This window comes from Typopeltis vanoorti, chromosome 3, assembly GCF_054136105.1.
Source record: "Typopeltis vanoorti isolate ZY-2024b chromosome 3, IOZ_Tvanoo_1.0, whole genome shotgun sequence".
Lineage (NCBI taxonomy): Eukaryota > Metazoa > Arthropoda > Arachnida > Uropygi > Thelyphonidae > Typopeltis > Typopeltis vanoorti.
Window position 1 is genome coordinate 67,200,988 of NC_143551.1, and position 18,321 is coordinate 67,219,308.

An 18,321-nucleotide genomic window follows, 5' to 3' on the forward strand; every position below is an offset into this window, starting at 1 on the left:
AAATAAAAATAATAATTCGTTTTATTGCTGTTAGATTTATTAATATTATAGATAAGGTGTTTATTATTATTATTATTATTATTATTATTATTTACGTGACACCTCCAAAATATATAATAAATAAATAAATAGAAAAATGAATTTATTAAGCAGTCATCGTAGTTACATTTTTGTTTTTACATAAAAACGACGTTGAATCTAATAGCACTGCGCATGCGTTGTTTCTATGGTAAAGTAACTTCGACAATTAAATATATTGTTTGCTTTTACTATTTGAATTTTTCATTATAAATTATGTGAAATTTCATATAACAATCTATCTGGTTTAGCTTTCTTTCAGTAATTATAAAAAAAAATAATAATAGGAATCAACAGTCACGTGAAAAGCGTAAAAGAAGAAATGAACAAGAATACTTTTGAATTTTGCACCATATTATGTTGCTTGGAAAATTCGTCTACAAGAATTTCTCTTTGAAATGTAAACATTAAAAAAAAATCCGATATTAAGTGCAGGCACCTTTGGCTGAAATTCGTAGCCATTTTCTGGTTTCTTAGTTAGTTCTGCTTTTCAGGCTAGGTAATATCGTCCGCAATTTTTGAGGATAGGGGAAGTCCAAACCGCTGAGAGGAAAAAAAAAAAAAAAAAAAAACTTTTTCAGGAGAGCATCTTTTAAAGAAGTTTGACTTACTACCACACTTTCTTTGCTATGTCCGGAAGTCTGCCGAAGTATTTCATGAAAATAGCTGAGTAAAAGAAACCGTCTCCATGGTGACCATGCATCCTTTTTCCTGATGCCAGTAGGCATTTTTTTATGTATGTGTGTGTGTGTGTGTGTGTGTGTGTGTGTGTGTGTAGAATGCAGAAATAGCTATTTATGTTTTCGCACTCAACACATTGGATAATTTAACGAAAAAGAAAACGAAAAAGAAAAAAAAAGCTCACATCGTCAGAGTTTATCACTGAAAAGCACTTGCATCATGTGCGTGTGTGTGTGTGCGCGCACGCGCGCGGATGGAAATACCAACCAGACTTCTCTTTCCGTTTTTGCATCTCCCCACATTCAACAGCAAAAAATAAAATAAAATAAATTGAATGCTGAGTGTAGTTTAAAAGTTATAACAAAACGAAATTTGAAGCCGGCCTTAGTTTGGAGAAGTGATGAAAACGCTGCTTATTGACTTCTACCAACGTAGTAAAAAAAAAAAAAATTCAAGCAGTCATCAAAAATTACATATTGGATTTACGGTACTGCGCATGCGTTGTTTCTATGGTAATGTTACTTCAACAATTAGACATTGACTTTTTCATTCATAAATAATCGGAAATGAAAAAAAAAAAATAATAATTGTCTGTTTTCGTATTTGAAACAAATTCCTATGCCAGAGATATACTGCGAAACATTATTTGTTATAAATATTTTAAAACCACCAATATGTATTAATATTATCAGTTAAATAGCTTTATTGTCCTCGCGGTTAGCCTAGTTAGGCATTGTGGCTATGCGCTTCGCAACTATACGCCTGGGAAAGGAGTGTCCTGGATTCGTCCTTAAAAATGGGTCAAGGTTATTAGTATAAGGTTGAATAATTTTTTGGAAATGATTTGAACCTAGGTCTTCTTGAAGATCAGTGTCAGTTCAGTGAGTGTCTCAAATGGACTACGAAAACTCCACCGCTTCAAAAAAAAAAAAAAAAAAAAAAACTTAGCGTCTCTTATCTTTATAATTGAATTTCTTTTATAAATGTAATTCAATTCCTTCACAAAACCCTTTTAGTTCCGAACTTTAAGTAGTATCTTTCGGTGGCATAGTAGCGATGTCTTCATAAAAGTATTCGTCAGGGAAAAAAAAAAATTCATTTAATGGATTTGGTAATTTCTGAAACGACCCCATTTTTTGTTTCTTACGTTATCAGAAAGGTGCAGTGTGTCCGTAACCACCCACTTACAGGAGGACAAGAGACTAACTTCTTTTTCGGAGAACATTAAAAGCATCGCGCAATTTCCTGACTTACTTCATTATCCGTAAAATTTCTATCTTCTTCTATCGCTAAGATATCCGAAGCACTCAAAATAATAAAAATAAGTAACTTTCTGCAAATATTGGAAAAAGTTTGGCATCAACTAAATCTGAAATCTCGCAAAAGATGAAACGAACTGTTCGATCCTACTGCGATGCTAATTAATCTTCGTACACACACACACACACACACACACACACACACACACACACACACACACACACACACACACACACACACACACACACACACACACACACACACACACACCGTGTTTCCTCGCCTTTCCCAAGACACAGCTGCCATATTATTTTCTAAAATGCCATAACCATAGTAATCACATCACCATGGTTACAGAATTGTAAAGAAAAAAAAAAAAGTCAATTTCACAACTGCCACCGAAATAGTTTTCTTTATTTATTCTACGTACAGATTTGAATTAAAGTACGGTGAATAAACTAGGCTTAGAAATGTACGTGTTTTTTAAATAGAAAACTAAATTAGGCTTAATTGATATGCTATTCTATATTGAAGTACAGAACCATTCCAACAACTCAAAACAAAATGACAAGAACTATCGCATTCGCTGTTTTATTTCTGACTATTGCACATGCGCGATTCATGGTAATCATATTTACAAATATATATATATATATATATATATATATATATATATATATATATATATATATATATATATATATATATATATATATAATCAGAAAGCTGTCGTTTTTCTGCCAATGTTTTGGGCGAGGGTGATTTGCTGGATCAAATTCATCATTATTTGAAAAATAACAATGGATTTGTGCAAACGCAAACGAAATAGCCAATACACGCCTTTGGCAACTTTTCTCGGCTGAAAGGAAATAGGCACAAGATTGTCTAGCGTCTATATTCGGTTGTATTTATATGTGAAACCAAAATTCAAAATCAATTTTGGTGTAATGAACAAAAGACGTGTCACAGACGTCTTCGTATGTTAAGGGGGTTAAGGAAAGAAGCTCTCTAAATACTATTTCTGGAAGAAACCCATAATCATCTGAACATATAATATCCACGCCCTGCTAAAATGTGGAAAATTTTATGAACTTTGCAGGGGAGCAGAGGCTGAACACGTGGGCGCAATATACATACAGGAGCATCGATGGAAAACCCACCTGGCCTTCAATGAAATCAGGCCCATAATCATAAATGGACCTTTGGGTCCTCATCTGCAGTACTCATCTGAAATGGTGAAGTCGGAATCCTGGTAAAAACAGTCTACAAGCATATTCTATCAATAGAAAGTGTTTCAAAAAGAATAATAGGCTATTAAAATAAATCAAACCCAAAAATAACAATTACATGTGCATATGCATCTACAGAAGCAGCAGAGGATAAAGACAAAGAAGCCTTTTATCAAAACCTAGCTGATTACATTATTAAAATACCTGCACACACATAGTTGGAGGGGACTCCAATGCGCAAATCGGAAAAGATGTAGCTGGACACACAAAAAACATAGGACAATATACTTACCATGACTCAACCAATGGAAACGGCCATCTTCTTGTGGACTTTTGCAACTCTCAGAACTTGATATCTCTTCAATCAAAATTCCTAAATAAACTAGACAAAAATGGACCTGGCAACACCCCAATGAAACTAAGGCTCAAACTGATCATATCTTAATAAATGGCAAATGGTCAGCCCACAACTGTACAGCGTACAACAGCATAGAATTAAACTCTGATCATAGAATTGTAAGTGCACGATTAAAGCTATGACTAAGAGCATCTAAATCATAGAAAAAACACCTCAGATACAATTGGAAAGAATTAAATGACTCTAACAAGGCAAATCAATTCCAGCAACTCACAAAGTACTACCACCCACAAGCAGTATCAAATAATAACGTAGACAACATATTTAAAGCAATAGTTAGCGTCATTGATCAAGCAGCCTCCCACACATTTCTTCAATTAAACACAAAAAGTGTAGATGACAACAGATTGGGTAATAACCAAAGAATCAAACTCACTGATTGACAAATCAAATATTCCCTTCAATGTCAAAATGAACTAAAGCAATTAAACACAGAGATATATGAAGCTCTCTCAAAAGATAAAGAAGCCTACATCCAGAACGTCTGTCAAGAGCTAGAAAACTGTCCAAAATTGCACAAAACAAGAGAAACTTACAAAATGCCGAAGTCCCTGAGCACAGCAGAAAGAAAACTCAGAATATTGAGAATCAAGAAAAAAGATGGAACTTCAAACAAGACCGAAGAACTTGATGAATGGAAGGCATACTTCCAAACACGACAACTCCAAACATTGATTTCATCTCGAAAACCATAGTACCGGAAACTCTTAGCATCAACCGCGACGATTTCACCATGCAGGAGTTCACAATGGCCCTTGAACAACAGAAAGCAGGAAAATCACCAGGAGCAGATGACATCACAGTTGAAGATTTCAAATACTGCTCTACAGATATCAAAGAACAACTTCCACACATATATAACTTTGCATTTTCCTCTGGAAAAGTTCCTGAACAGTGGAAAGAGGGTCAAATAATACCAATTCCAAAAAAGGAAAACTACAGACGAATCACACTCCTCTCTGCTCCACTAAAAAATCTACAACAGAATGATATGAAATAGAAATGAATTTACATTTATCTGCATTACTTCGTACAAACCAGGCTGTATTCCTCAAAGGACAAGAATCTACCATTGCTTTTGAACTTTATTGACTTTACTAAAGCATTTGATTCTGTTGACAGGGAACGACTATTGGAAACGCTCAAACTTTATGGCATTCCACTTAAACTTATCAGGACAATCAAGACACCCCACCAGGGATATCAAGACACAGTACTAGTTAACGAAGACAAAACAGACAGTTTCCCCATCACCACAGGAGTCCTACAGGGAGATACTCTGGCCCCATTTATCTTCATCATAGTGATTGACTATATTTTTAAATTAATGCAAGTTAAATCTGGAATCCTTATCAAAGATCCATATATACAGATGCACCTTGAAGACGTGAGCTTTGCAGATGATATAGTCCTCATTGACTCCAACATTACAGATGCTCAAAAACCACTTTAACAGCCTTAAGAGAACCGCAGAAATATTTGGACGAAAATAAACTCCCCAAAAAAAAACAAAGATATTAAAACATCACATAGATGGACACATCTATATAAATTAAAATGATCACCTTGAAGAAGTAAAGGACTTTGTATACCTTGGATCAGACATCTCAGATTCCTTAACAGAACAGACATTAAAACAAGAAAACAGAAAGCACTGCAGTTCCACAGAAGTCTTAATAAAGCATGGAAGTCGAGCCTCATCTCAAAGGAGACGAAGATTCGTCTTTACAAGTGCACCAGCCAGTCTATCTTTCTGTACGGCTCCCAGACCTGGAACATCTCAACAAAAGCTGCGACCAATATTATAAATAGCTTTGGAACTACTTGTCAAGAAATATCCTGGATTACTTCTGGGAAGACCACATTCTCAACTGTACTCTATTAGATGAAACTCAGCAATATCCTCTAGTCAGCACTGTTCAAAGAAACCAAATAAAATGTCTCGGCCACCAACTTAGACATCCGCCCTCTGCACCTTTGATGCTCTGGTCCTCTACGCTCCTACAGATGGGAAAAGAAAAAGAGGCAGACCCCGGACTCCATATTGGAAATACGTCAGCAATATTCTCCCCGTTTTTCCCCAACTCTCTGTGTCAGAGATCCGTCAATTAGCATATGACAGAAAAGCCTGGTTTTCCTTCATCATAATAACCTCCAAGTCCTATCTTAGTACACAGACTACTTATTTGTTTTGATTAGTTTCCCTATTTATAATTGTAAAATTATAAATAAATGATGTTGATGATATATTCCCATAAAATATTCCCATATTATATGGCAACTTAAGCTCCCATAGCCTTCCAAGTATCCTTGGACGTCTCAATCGTCTCTACTGAGACGATTGAGAAGTCCAATAGAGGTAACCGTCTTATCCTCGTAATACAAGGATAAGACGTTACCTCTATGTCTTCAAGTATTCTTGTCTGTAAATTGCGTGTGTTCTACTGGGCAGTTTGTCTGTTTCGAGGGACGACAAACCCTAATTTCTGGGTCAAAAAACCCTACCACCGTAGTAGACCGGCTAACTCACCTTTAGTCGGAAGAGACCAGATAAAGGTTCCTCACGTCATGGATGTGAATCGAATCCAGGTCTTTCCGACCAAAGGGCCTAGTCAATACCGACTCAGCTACGGAAGCTCAGTGGTTCCCACCTACGAAAGGTTATTAGTAAACCTATAATACATTTGTACCGTGAGTTGGTTAGGGAGTTTTTCCCCTATTTTAATTTTTTTTGCACTTTTTCTTTATTTTTGACCTAGTTCGGTAACCCCCCCTCTAGAAACTAAACATGGAACTTTTTTTCAAGCCATTTCAGACCTCCAATATGTGGGGAAGTGGTTTCACACCGAGTTATAAAATTCATCCCTCCCCCCCCAAACTAAATTACAAACATCCATGCCCACAACGAGATTCGAATCCCCCGACCTGTTCGTTGGAGAGCGAGTACGCCAACCTCTTGGTCAACCAGGCCCTCCAAAAAAAAAACAAAAAAAAAAAAGAAAGAAAGAAAGAAATTAGCTAAAACACGAAACTAGCAGTATACAAGACAGTGTTCAAACCAGTTTTAAGTTATCGCAGAGTGGGGATGACATATAAGATTTCTGAGAGAGATTAGAGAAGTGAACCGATGAGTCAACGTCAATGTATAGAGCATCCCGTTTTTGCAGGTTTAATTTTAAATTAATAACGAATGCAGAGAAGGGGAATAAAAAAAATAGTAAATGTATGATAAACCTGAGGAAACTATTACATGCAAGAAATTACACTGCTGAATAGAAATTCCTTAGGAACATTCCACCAAAGAGTTTTTTGGTGTTTTTTTTTTTTTTCGCGGTGCATGCAAGTAATACGAGGTTCCTTTCGGAGCACGCGCCTCTGGTTTGAAAAATCGTACGTCAGTCACTATTTGCTTACCCGCATAGGTGAAAGATACAATACCTCTAGCTGAGATCCTTCACCTGAGATTTATTTACTGTTGGCTGCCACTGAATATCCTTCGGGGCACTTTAGGTTGGCGCGTCACACTGGCCAAATTCCAGATTCAAGTGAATGATAGAGTCGATCAAACCGGTGCGCCTATCTTAGCAAGACTACGTCGAAGTCCGTAACGCTGACTGAACGTATTTGTCAATCATTTCAGTCAATAGGCGGTCATCAAGCGACTGATCTCGTCTTTTCTAAACAGTAAACTTTACACCACATCCTTTAGAAAACTGCCAAATAGAGGAAAAGACTGGTTTATGTAACTTGGAGAGCTGGAGACTTTTCTAGACTTTATTTTATTTCCCAGTATTCGTATACGACGAGAGATGAAGATTTTGTACCCAACTTCCTAATGCTACTAACTTTTCATTTTTTTAAACACCGAAATTTCTGGGTGTGTTTAAAATGCTAGTTAGCATGATCATCACATTTTAGAATATATATATATATATATATATATATATATATATATATATATATATATATATATATATATATAATTTTTTAATTTAAATTTAAATTTTTTAAAAAATTTTAAATTTAAATATTCAGATTATCCTTATAATCCTTATAAGGACTGGCTTAAAGGGGCGAAGCAAGAATGCTTTTCATCTTCCCCGTTATCTGGAGGACAGTGTAAGGATAAGGTGTTATTGAGCTGTTAAAGCTCTGATCATAGCAGGAGGGTAAAAGCAACAGCCGAGACTCAGAACTTCATTGGCTACAGCATTGCCATCCATTACCCTCCAAAGGTATTAATCACCGCATCTCAAGGTCGATTGATTTAAATATTCAGATTATCCTTATAATCCTTATAAGGACTGGCTTAAAGGGGCGAAGCAAGAATGCTTTTCATCTTTCCCGTTATCTGTAGAGGAGAGTGTAGGGATAAGGTGTTATTGAGCAATTAAAGCTCTGATCATGGCAGGAGAGTAACAGCAATAGCCGAGCCTCAGTTAGAACTTCATTAGCTACAGCATTGCCATCCATTACCCTCCAAGGGTATTGGATTGAGTGAATCAATCACCGCATCTCACGGTCGATTGATTTCTCAAATCCACCTGCCTATTCAGATTCCTTATCCTTATAAGGACTGGCTTAAAGGGGCGAAGCAAGAATGCTTTTCATCATCCCCGTTATCTGTAGAGGACAGTGTATGGATAAGGTGTTATTGAGCATTTAAAGCTCTGATCATGGCAGGAGGATAACAGCAATAGCCGAGCCTCAGTTAGAACTTCATTGGCTACAGCATTGCCATCCATTACCCTCCAAGGGTATTGGATTCATAAACTCTTGCGGTCGCCTATTCAGATTAATTGATAATTGCATCACATATAGAGATGATATGGGTAAAAAATAAAGGTGTATAAAAATATATACATATAAATAAGTAAAAGTTTCATATTATTAAGTTAAATTGTTAATTCTTCTTTAGTATAATATTTTCTTTTCATTTATATTCCTGTTAGTCTAAATTAAATAGAGAAACAACTCCATTATCAAAATAACTTTGCTTTTCCTGACTCATTAGTATGCCTATTTCTTCGTTTGTTAACCTTGTCCATTATTGATTGTTGTGGCTTATATTACTTAATTATGTAAACGTTTACAGAATATTAAAACAAACAGATTGTATAGATTTAGAACAAAATTATTTTTGTTGAAATATATTTTAAAATATGTAAAAATCATGGCGTTTAAAGCAGTGGTCATGTTAGATCAGAATAGTCGTAGAATTTTATAGAACGAATGACATAGTTATATAATTACATAGTTATATATTTAGGTTATAGAATAACATACCTAAAATACGAATATATTGATGACAAGAATAAAGGAATTTCCGAAAATAAAAAAATACAAGAAACTCAACTAAAATTTTATCAAGTCATGACCACTCCCACTGTATTATATAGTTCAGAAACATGGACTGTTAAAAAAAAAAAAAGATGAAATAAAAAAAAGCTACAGAAACGAGCTTTTTAAGAACAGTTAAAGGAAGTCCGGGATCATAATATCAAGAAATTATCTCATCATTATTATTATTTTACTACTTTATTCACGACCGTTATTACGAAAAGTATTGAAAATGCATAGAGAGCGTGTATGTGTGTGTGCGTACGTGTTAATTACGTTTCTTTCTTCTTTCTTTCTTTTTTTAAATTTTATACACGCAGATTTTATTTGTTTATTTATTGATATTTATTTAGCGTATGATGATACAACGGCCGTGAGGTCCTTTTTACAGGGAAGTACGGCCCCATCTCAACCCCCTAATTTTATCCAGGCTTGGGACCGGCATAGCTGACGAATCAGGCCTATGGCTGAGTCTTACGTATTCCTGACTGTTCATAGGGCCGGTTTGCCTATTCTGAGGGACGAAAAACCCGAGTTTTCGGGTAAAAAAAACCCAAAGCTCCGTACGAGACTGGTTAACTCACCTTTGATCGAAAGACAGCAGATAAAGGTTCCCCCACCTCACTGACGAGAATCGAACCCAGGTCTTTCCGACCAACCTTCTTCTATACTGACTGAGCTAAGGAGGCTCATTATGTTTATTACAAGTTTATTATAAGTAAAGATTAATTTATTTTTAAATTAATTTAAAAATAAATGATGATTATTTAAAATGGGAAGTTTTCATTGGCTGTCTCGTTTCTATTATTTTGAAACTCTGGTTTATAGAAATGACAACACAATAATTATTTTGTAAGAGAAATCCAGACCAACTCTTTACCCCCCCCCCACACACACACACATACTAAAGTATCCAAACCGAGTCGTTTTGCTTATGACCTATCCGGGTGATGGGGGGAGAGAAGGGTGTACCTTTTTCAAGTCGATAATCATCAGTACTTGAAAGGTTTCATGCCTTCGTCCAAAAGATGGGAGATTTTTTTTTTCCTTTTAGCATAAGTAGATTATTTGTTCGATACGCGAATCTTAGTTTATCCCACGTCAGACTACACCAGGAGCATCTTTTCCTGAACACCTCTTCTTAGATTATCTGTAAATACCATTTATAGTTATCAAGAAGATGCAAGAAAAATATAAGATTATACTCCATCTCTAGAACAGCGTATACCGAAGTAGTCAAGTTACTTACTGGTTGCCATAGTTTCCCCTTGTTAATCAAAATGCAGCGAACGCAGTGAAAATAGGACAGAGATAAGGCGGTACATTTTTATTCGTTATAATTGATGTGCTCAGCAAGAAAATGACAAGCCAAACACCTTGGATGTTTCGAGGTGACCTTGACGTTACAGAAGATTAAATAAAAAAATGTTAAAACTCAAGAAAAGAATGCCTAAATATTTCTATTTTAAAATGAAAGTGATCCGTATGGTTATCACTAAAAATAAATAAAGAAACAGAAATTATCTTGTTTATATTTTAAAAATATCAAAAGGGTTTCATTGTTGTCATTATTTGAATTTTTACACTGACACGTGATATCCATTGTTGTCCATATGTGAAGTATGCTAGTAGATCATTTGAACTAGTTCATTATTTTACTAAGTACCAAAAGTTGCAGAATAACTGTTATGATTGAGGGCTAGAAGAAGCAATAGACATAATTAAAAAAGTGATTTTATTATGCTTATTATATCGTCAAACTTATTTATTGCATCATAATAACTGCCATTGCATCATAACTTTTTTTATGATGACCTATTACATTATCGTAAAGTTATAATGCGATAGGATCATAAAAGGCATCACTAAGGGTTCTTGAGAGCTAGGAGATGCAATACATAGCATAATAAAAGAGTTCTTATGATGCATCGTCATGATCATCATCGTAAGAGAGTTTGTATGATGCAATAACATCATAAAAGGCATCATTACCTAGAAACCTCTGGTTTTATTCCATATGACTTTTTTTTTTTCCTAACAAGTCGTATATTTGATGTCACTTTCACTCAAAACTTTCCCCTTCACCTTTTTCTAGTAGTCATTTTTGTTTTTAAAAATTTCATAAAAGTAAGCACTTCAAAATATAGAAAGAAAAAGGGTAAATTTTTAACGATTGTAAATAACTCGCACTTGCAATCTGTATAAGATCTCCGACTGTTTAATAATGCAAGAGATTTCAAAGATGGAAGGTGATGGCTTTACTCAGTGAAATCTGTAATTCTATCTGTCTCTTTTTCTTGTTCCGCTTTTCGAAAATATTTTACCATTAAATTTCCTCTCATGAAAATTTCATTCTTTCTCACCATCACGCTAGGTGGCGTATCTGTGTGTAACCACTAACCAATTCTATATGCCTCTTTCAAGTAAACTTTCTTATTTCATCTTGAGACATAAATTACAACTTCAAAATACATTTTCTCACTACATGACTCCGTATAATACATACGGAGAGAGAGTTTAGAATTTCGATAGTAACAGTTATAATCTATGGCAATAATTAGAATCTACACAGAATTTAGCTTTTTATGTGACTTTACTTAATATTGTATAATTTAATATTTTAGCAAAATAAAACAATTTTTTGTTAAAGAAACTATTGGAAATAATAGACAATAATAAAATAAGTATTTTAGTAGAAATAAACTTAACTTTTCTTAAGGATTTTAAAAAGATTTTAAGAACACCATTCATAATCCGAAAAAAAGTAGTTTATAATCTCAATATTGTTATTATTGAAGGGGATAGACCGTGAGATGCGGTGATTAATACCCTTGGAGGGTAATGCTGTAGCCAATGAAGTTCTAACTGAGGCTCGGCTATTGCTGTTACCCTTCTGCCATGATCAGAGCTTTAATAGCTCAATACATCTTATCCCTACATTGTCCTCTACTGATATCGGGGAAGATGAAAAGCATTCCTGCTTCGCCCCTTTTAAGCCAGTCCTTACTTATAAGGACACTATTGTTATTGGGATTTAGGGTGTGGTGAGATATACTCTTCACAACCTAAAGTCCTTTTTAGGACTTCCAGGGTTACAGATGGCGATGCTGTAGCTAATGAAGTTTTAACTGAAGCTCGGCTATTGCCGTTACCCAGCCATGACTAGAGCTTTTAGCTCAATAATACTCCATCCACACAGATTTTCTTCATTCAGATGACGGGATGAAGAGTCAAGGACTCAGTCCATCGTCCAGTTCTTTTTAGAATTAATATTGTTATTATTGTTAAATCGATGGAACCTTGTCAGGTCGACAACCAGAATCCGGATGCTTTTTAACATTTTAAATTACGGAAAGGTCGGCCCAATATGAATTAAGTAAAACTCGTACAATAATTAATCAAATGAGGAAAACGGAGAAGTATGAAAACAAAGATAACATATTCAAAGAAGTTTGAACTTTAAATATAATTATATTTTATTTATTTATTTTCTTGCTATTTAATTTTTATTTTTTTATGTTTAAATTAGTTTATAAACTTAGATGAATTATTATTCATTCTTAAATGGATTAATGCAAAATTATTATTTTTTTTCTTAATTTTCATTTTTAATATAGTTTTATTACTAATAACATCTGTGAACATCGCTAATTGTTTTTAGACGCGCTGATTGGTTCAATTGTTTACATGACGCCAAAGCAACTACACGGGTCTAGTGTATGTTCTCCGTCTAGTATAAGATATTATTAAAAATAAAAATAAAAACTTTTGATTCCAGTAATTCTTAATCGAATAGTATTGGAAATATCAGTTATTTTCCAAACATTTAAGTATTTGCTCTTTTTTTTTATTTGTTTACCTCATCAAACTTGGGAGTCTCTCCGTTGAGTTCAATATTTGTTTTTCTATTAACTGAAATCCTACTTATTTCGGTTAACCTTTTCTTTAACGTTGGGATTACTTCTTAAGATAAACAGTCTCACAAGAAAGTTACATCAATCGGTTCAAGTAGGAGATTGCCTGTTATCAAATACAAATCGATATGCAGTATAATACTTTGATTTGGTTTTCATAGCTTTATTTTAATTCTTATGCTTTAAAGTCAGTCTACAGAGAATCCATTACTTCTTTTTTAAAGCTAGTTCGAATTTTTTCTTTCCTTTTTTCGAAATTTGTAGACCATTCGGAAGAATCGTTTAAGTAAGTTTTTATTTATTTTATGTGACTTCCATTGAAGAAAATGTTGGAACCCGAAATGCATTTAGTACCCTGACTGATTTATATATAGTATTTATTTATTTTTTGTCTTTTTAATGATTTTGTTCAGAGTTCAGAAATTCCACTTCTATAGGCCCACCGTGGAACTTTTTTTCCCCCAACCCACTCTAGATCTCAAGCTGGACGATGAAATTGATTTACTATCCAAAGACAATCCCAAACATTCAAGCCCATAGGAAGATTCGAATAGGCGATCTATTGGTTGGAAACTGAATACGCTAACCACTAGGCCACTCGTACCAGCTTTATTTCGACAAAGTGATAATGCTTTGTTAACACAACGTATTCTAAAGACTTCTTTCAATAATTTTGCTATAATGCGACTTCTAAATCACAGTTTTATCCTTTTTTATTAATTATGTACTGGCACCTCATCATCCAAAAGGCACAAGAAATTATTCAGTAATTTTCAAAATAGCATCGTAACATTTTTATATCCCATATACGCTTCTACCAAGTAGGATAATAAAAGTTTAAATTTCGGACTGTAAAATTATATATAAATAATAAAATCATTGGGGAATTCCATAGTAACATATTTGGTATTCAAAGCCAGATGGAAAAACTGTGAAAAATGCACTTTTGTGTGAATGGAATAAAATATCGAATAGAAACAGCGCAATATTTCAGCTAACTTTTTAATAGATAATAAATTTTGAATAGATAATAAACATATAAGGAAAACAAACTGGAGGGACAATATCCACACGGGCAATTGGTTAAAAAATTGAAACAAAAAAGACACTAATAAAAGATTGTCAGTTACAGATCTATCATAGATGATCTCGTCACGTGGTTATCTGCACATTTCAGTTCAACTATGAAAAAAAAAAAAGTTTAAATTTCACTTATCACCCTACGATATTCATTTTCATCTCTTGCCAATGCACTAACATTCCCATTCGTATTTTTCATCCGAATATTAATATACTACATAGGTTTGAAACACACACACACGCACGCACGCACGTACTTCTGTAATATCTTATTTTTGTTTCAGTAGGAGTACTTCCGGTATGACTAATATTCTTTTGTCCTACCGGAAATGAGATCTCCTCTCCTAACTCTCTTTAGATGCGTTTTATTTCTATGCATGTTATTTCTCGGTTTTAGTTATTTTATTGAGATGAAATTGCTAGAACGAGAATATTTCATTGAAATTCAGTGTTTCGAATAAATACACGATTATCTTCATTCAGTTCAATTTTCGTTTCAATCCGACTATTTGCAAGTGCAGAATTTCGCAAAGTGTTTTGAAATTATACTAAGCCAATAACTCCGTCTTCACTGATGAGAATTCAATGAAATTGAATGAATAAAATACGTCGGGTTTTTATCATTTTCGTTTTCAATCGAATCTTATAGTGACAGAAAATAGGGCAAAAGAAAATTATATGTGGAGGGTTAACTAAAACAGCTCTAAATTCCACTGTTGGAATGATTAATGGTGTCACTACACAAGAATGCTGTTGCGACACGAACCTATTACGATGGTCTGCAGTTATTTTCTTACTTGTTACTCCTGCTAGTTGAATTTGAGATAAGAAAATTATGTCCATAAATAGGTGGGTGAGAAAAAGACAGAAAAAATTAGTTGAATAGCAGAAAAAAAAATAGTTGTTTCGTTTTAGGCTAAAGTCTTGTATTGGGATGGTTAGTTTTTTTTTTTTTTTTTTGAAAAACTCTTAAAGGAACAACAACAATAAGAACTGTTTGGGAAGGAACACAAACTCAGAACACGTTCTGCCTGTTTCGTGCAGTTTAGATAAATAAACAACAAAGGCTTAGCATTGAGTTAAAATTTCAGATGGTTCAATACAACGCGCATGCGTCCATTGGATTTCGAGTCAGACTCATGGTCGTCACATAAATTGGCTATCTTTTCTACCCCCCCCTCCACCCTCTCATCTTTTACAACTCTGATATTATCCACGTGATTTCTTCTTGTGGAGTTGTAAGAAAGAAAAGCTATTTGAAAAGTAACTACGCACTATTGAAACTCCGAGCCACGATCGTTGAGTTCTGTCGAAGATTCCCGAGGGTGTTGTCGTGTCACCACCGACATTACTATCCAACTCGAAGAAGTTCGAAGTCGAAACGGAGATTATGTTAAACACGCTTCCATTTCCACACAAATTTATCACAAGTAGTTGCCTTTGAATGTAAAAAAATGTTCACAATAAATTTAGTTTTTATTCTCACGTGACCAACCTGTATAACATTATTTTACCGATGTGTTACATAATAAAAAAGACATATCCCCCTTTCCTTCTAAGGCGAGTTTTATGAATGAGTAATCGCGGTCTACTCCATAGCCTATCATAATTCCTGTATTTAAATACGTTTTATGTAAGCTTCCGTAAAAGCTGCATAACTACCATTATAACAAATACACACAACGTCAGGAAAGAATGGCCATCTAGCTTATGAATGTTTATATGCTGATTCACTTATCCAGTAAAAGAGAAAAAAATTCAAACATCTCTGAACGAAGTCAAAGGAATTGACGTCTGAACTGTAAAGTGGTAGCTTCATTTTTATCAACTTTTCAAATACTAAAGTTTAGAGCCGAAAAGCTTTAATTTGACACAAACAGTTATTAAATGGATGATATTATAGATCCAGTCATATTTTATACACAACTATAGAAATAAAGTTAAATCTTTCGAAATTTATCAATGAGTAGCAGAATGTAAACTTCCAAATTGGAGTTTCTTTTGTTTGCACTACATAAAAGACAGCAACTTATCCCAGGAGCCCGTATATTCGTCTTTAGTGCATTTATCTTTTCATAGACGTTCACCAGCTCACAATCAGATCCAATGATCCTTTTAGATCATTCTAACAAACAACCAATTCCTGCCATCTACAGCCATTCCACAAAAAAAAAAAAAAAAAAATTCTTAATCAGTAACGAATTTATTAATAAATAAATTTACATGTTAAAAATTGCTTTATTAAAAATATTTCATCCTCACCACGAACAAACACCAATAATAAAAGTTTCGTATCAATAGCAATGACAAGCGCAAACGAATATCGGTGTTAGATCGCAGTGCATTCGTTTCGTAATCTAAAGCGTTAATCGAACAATTCCAATTATTAACTATTCAATCACTGCCAAAACATAAGCTGTAACCTTCAACATGTTGTACTGCATTTATATGATGTTGTAAGCGTTGTTATTATTTATAAACACAAACAAAATTTAATTTTTTCATTTCTTCCAGGGGTGGCTGCAGTGTCGCAGTGCTTATGTACGAGCCGCCACTGCATACTACCCAATCTTTTGGTAGGGTAGTGTTTATATAATATGGAGCTGTCTTTATCAATGGATTGTGTAACCATAATTTTAATGTCACAGACGACCAACGATGGTTTGCTTTGAAATTACGACGTGTGGGGCAGAAGATTTTATCTCTAATTTCTCTGCTGCTCATCATCCCAATTGGAGAAGTTTGCAACAAACAACACACCTTTTCACACCGTCAGCCACCTGAAATAATCTCGGAATGTAAGTGGGGGGGGGGGGACAAAGTGAGTATAGAGACACGAAATTGTCACCCTCGTGGACTCTCTACCCCCATGCAGGATGAATATTAACACCCTGCTACGAAGTGTTTGCTGCTTAGAGGGATCTCATTGGATCCACTGATTAATCCCTTTTACTTTTCTCCAACTACAAATTACTCCGTGCAAGTGAGACAGATCTGTTAAATTAGCGGGTTTAATTTTCCACTTGGGTAGTACACAACCCGTGTTGATCTCCTCTTTAATGCAATTCTCGTCAACTTGTGGAAAGGGAATAGCAAATTTCCACTTGCAATGTTTCCGTTTCCGGACCTTGTTCGTTATGAAGCTTGCTAATCCCTACAGTTCTACTAATCTAGTAACAACAGAACTGATCACTGGGATTATAATGTTAGGGCAGCTTTATTGTAGTCGTATACTCTTACTCGACTTTTCGGGTCAAGCGATTTAGATACTTTGAATATAATAACAATGTTTATTTCATTCCAACCTCTTTGTCACACGTAGCCTCGAGACACCTTTGCTCTAGCGTTATCAGCACTACCACGTGGCAGCCAATGAAATCTACGATTTTTATCAACAATGATATCTAGCGGCGTGATCTGGAACTAAACTTTAATTAGGTTTGGTAAATAAAAGAGTAACTCATTAATATATGATGAGTATTTCTACTCTTCGTTTTACCAATGGTAAATATTATCTAATTAGCATAAGAAATGATCTAAGAAGGGGCATTTAGGGATGTTATAGGATTGCGTATACATAGATGTTGGTATTATCAAAGCGAGTAGTGAATTTTAATCTATGGCGACCGTTATAAGTGCGTTTAATAAAATAAGTTTATTTGCATATAAATGTCCTTTTGGGTACATAAACCTTTCCATCTAGGATGCAAGGAACTCACACACACACACACACACACACTACAGATTTTGTTCCTAGATGTATGGTTGTACATTTATATTCGCCCATCAACATACAAAAAACTAATAAATCGTAATATTCAGCAGGGTGACAATCAACAGCGATCCTGAGTGTAGTCCACATGTGATTCACTAATTAACTGGCATGCAAAAAAAAAGTGTCTAACGAGGTCACAGTACTTATCTATGACCTCGAAACTGTGGGATACAGTTGCAGTTATTATTCAAGGCATCTTCGGCCTTCAAAATGAAATAAATTAAAAATCTAGGCGAGTCTTCGACTCAAGAAAGTTCAATTACTCCCGTTTTCTAAATTTAAACACAAAGGAGTACCTTTTAAAGTAGAAAAAAAAAAACGCTCAGAAAAAGAAGAAATTCGATAATATAATTATTAATAATGGTTGTCTCGTGTCTAAACCTTTTCAATGAAAACATCCCTTTAAAGTACACTCACCCTTATTAGCATATTTTTGAACTTTGGGTGATATACTTTTTTAAAAAAAAAAAAAACTCGTCATGTCGCAGAATATAAAACAGAACATACTGTTGCCATAGAAACACGGAAAAATTCATCATACTTTTA

General features: G+C 34.5%; 1 protein-coding gene across 6 annotated transcripts in view; it reads right to left on the reverse strand.

Moving 5' to 3' along the window:
- Positions 1-18,321, reverse strand: part of LOC150108232 (adhesion molecule nephrin-like) — a 299,319-nt gene that overhangs the window by 246,091 nt on the left and 34,907 nt on the right. The gene's annotated exons all lie outside the window — the stretch shown is intronic.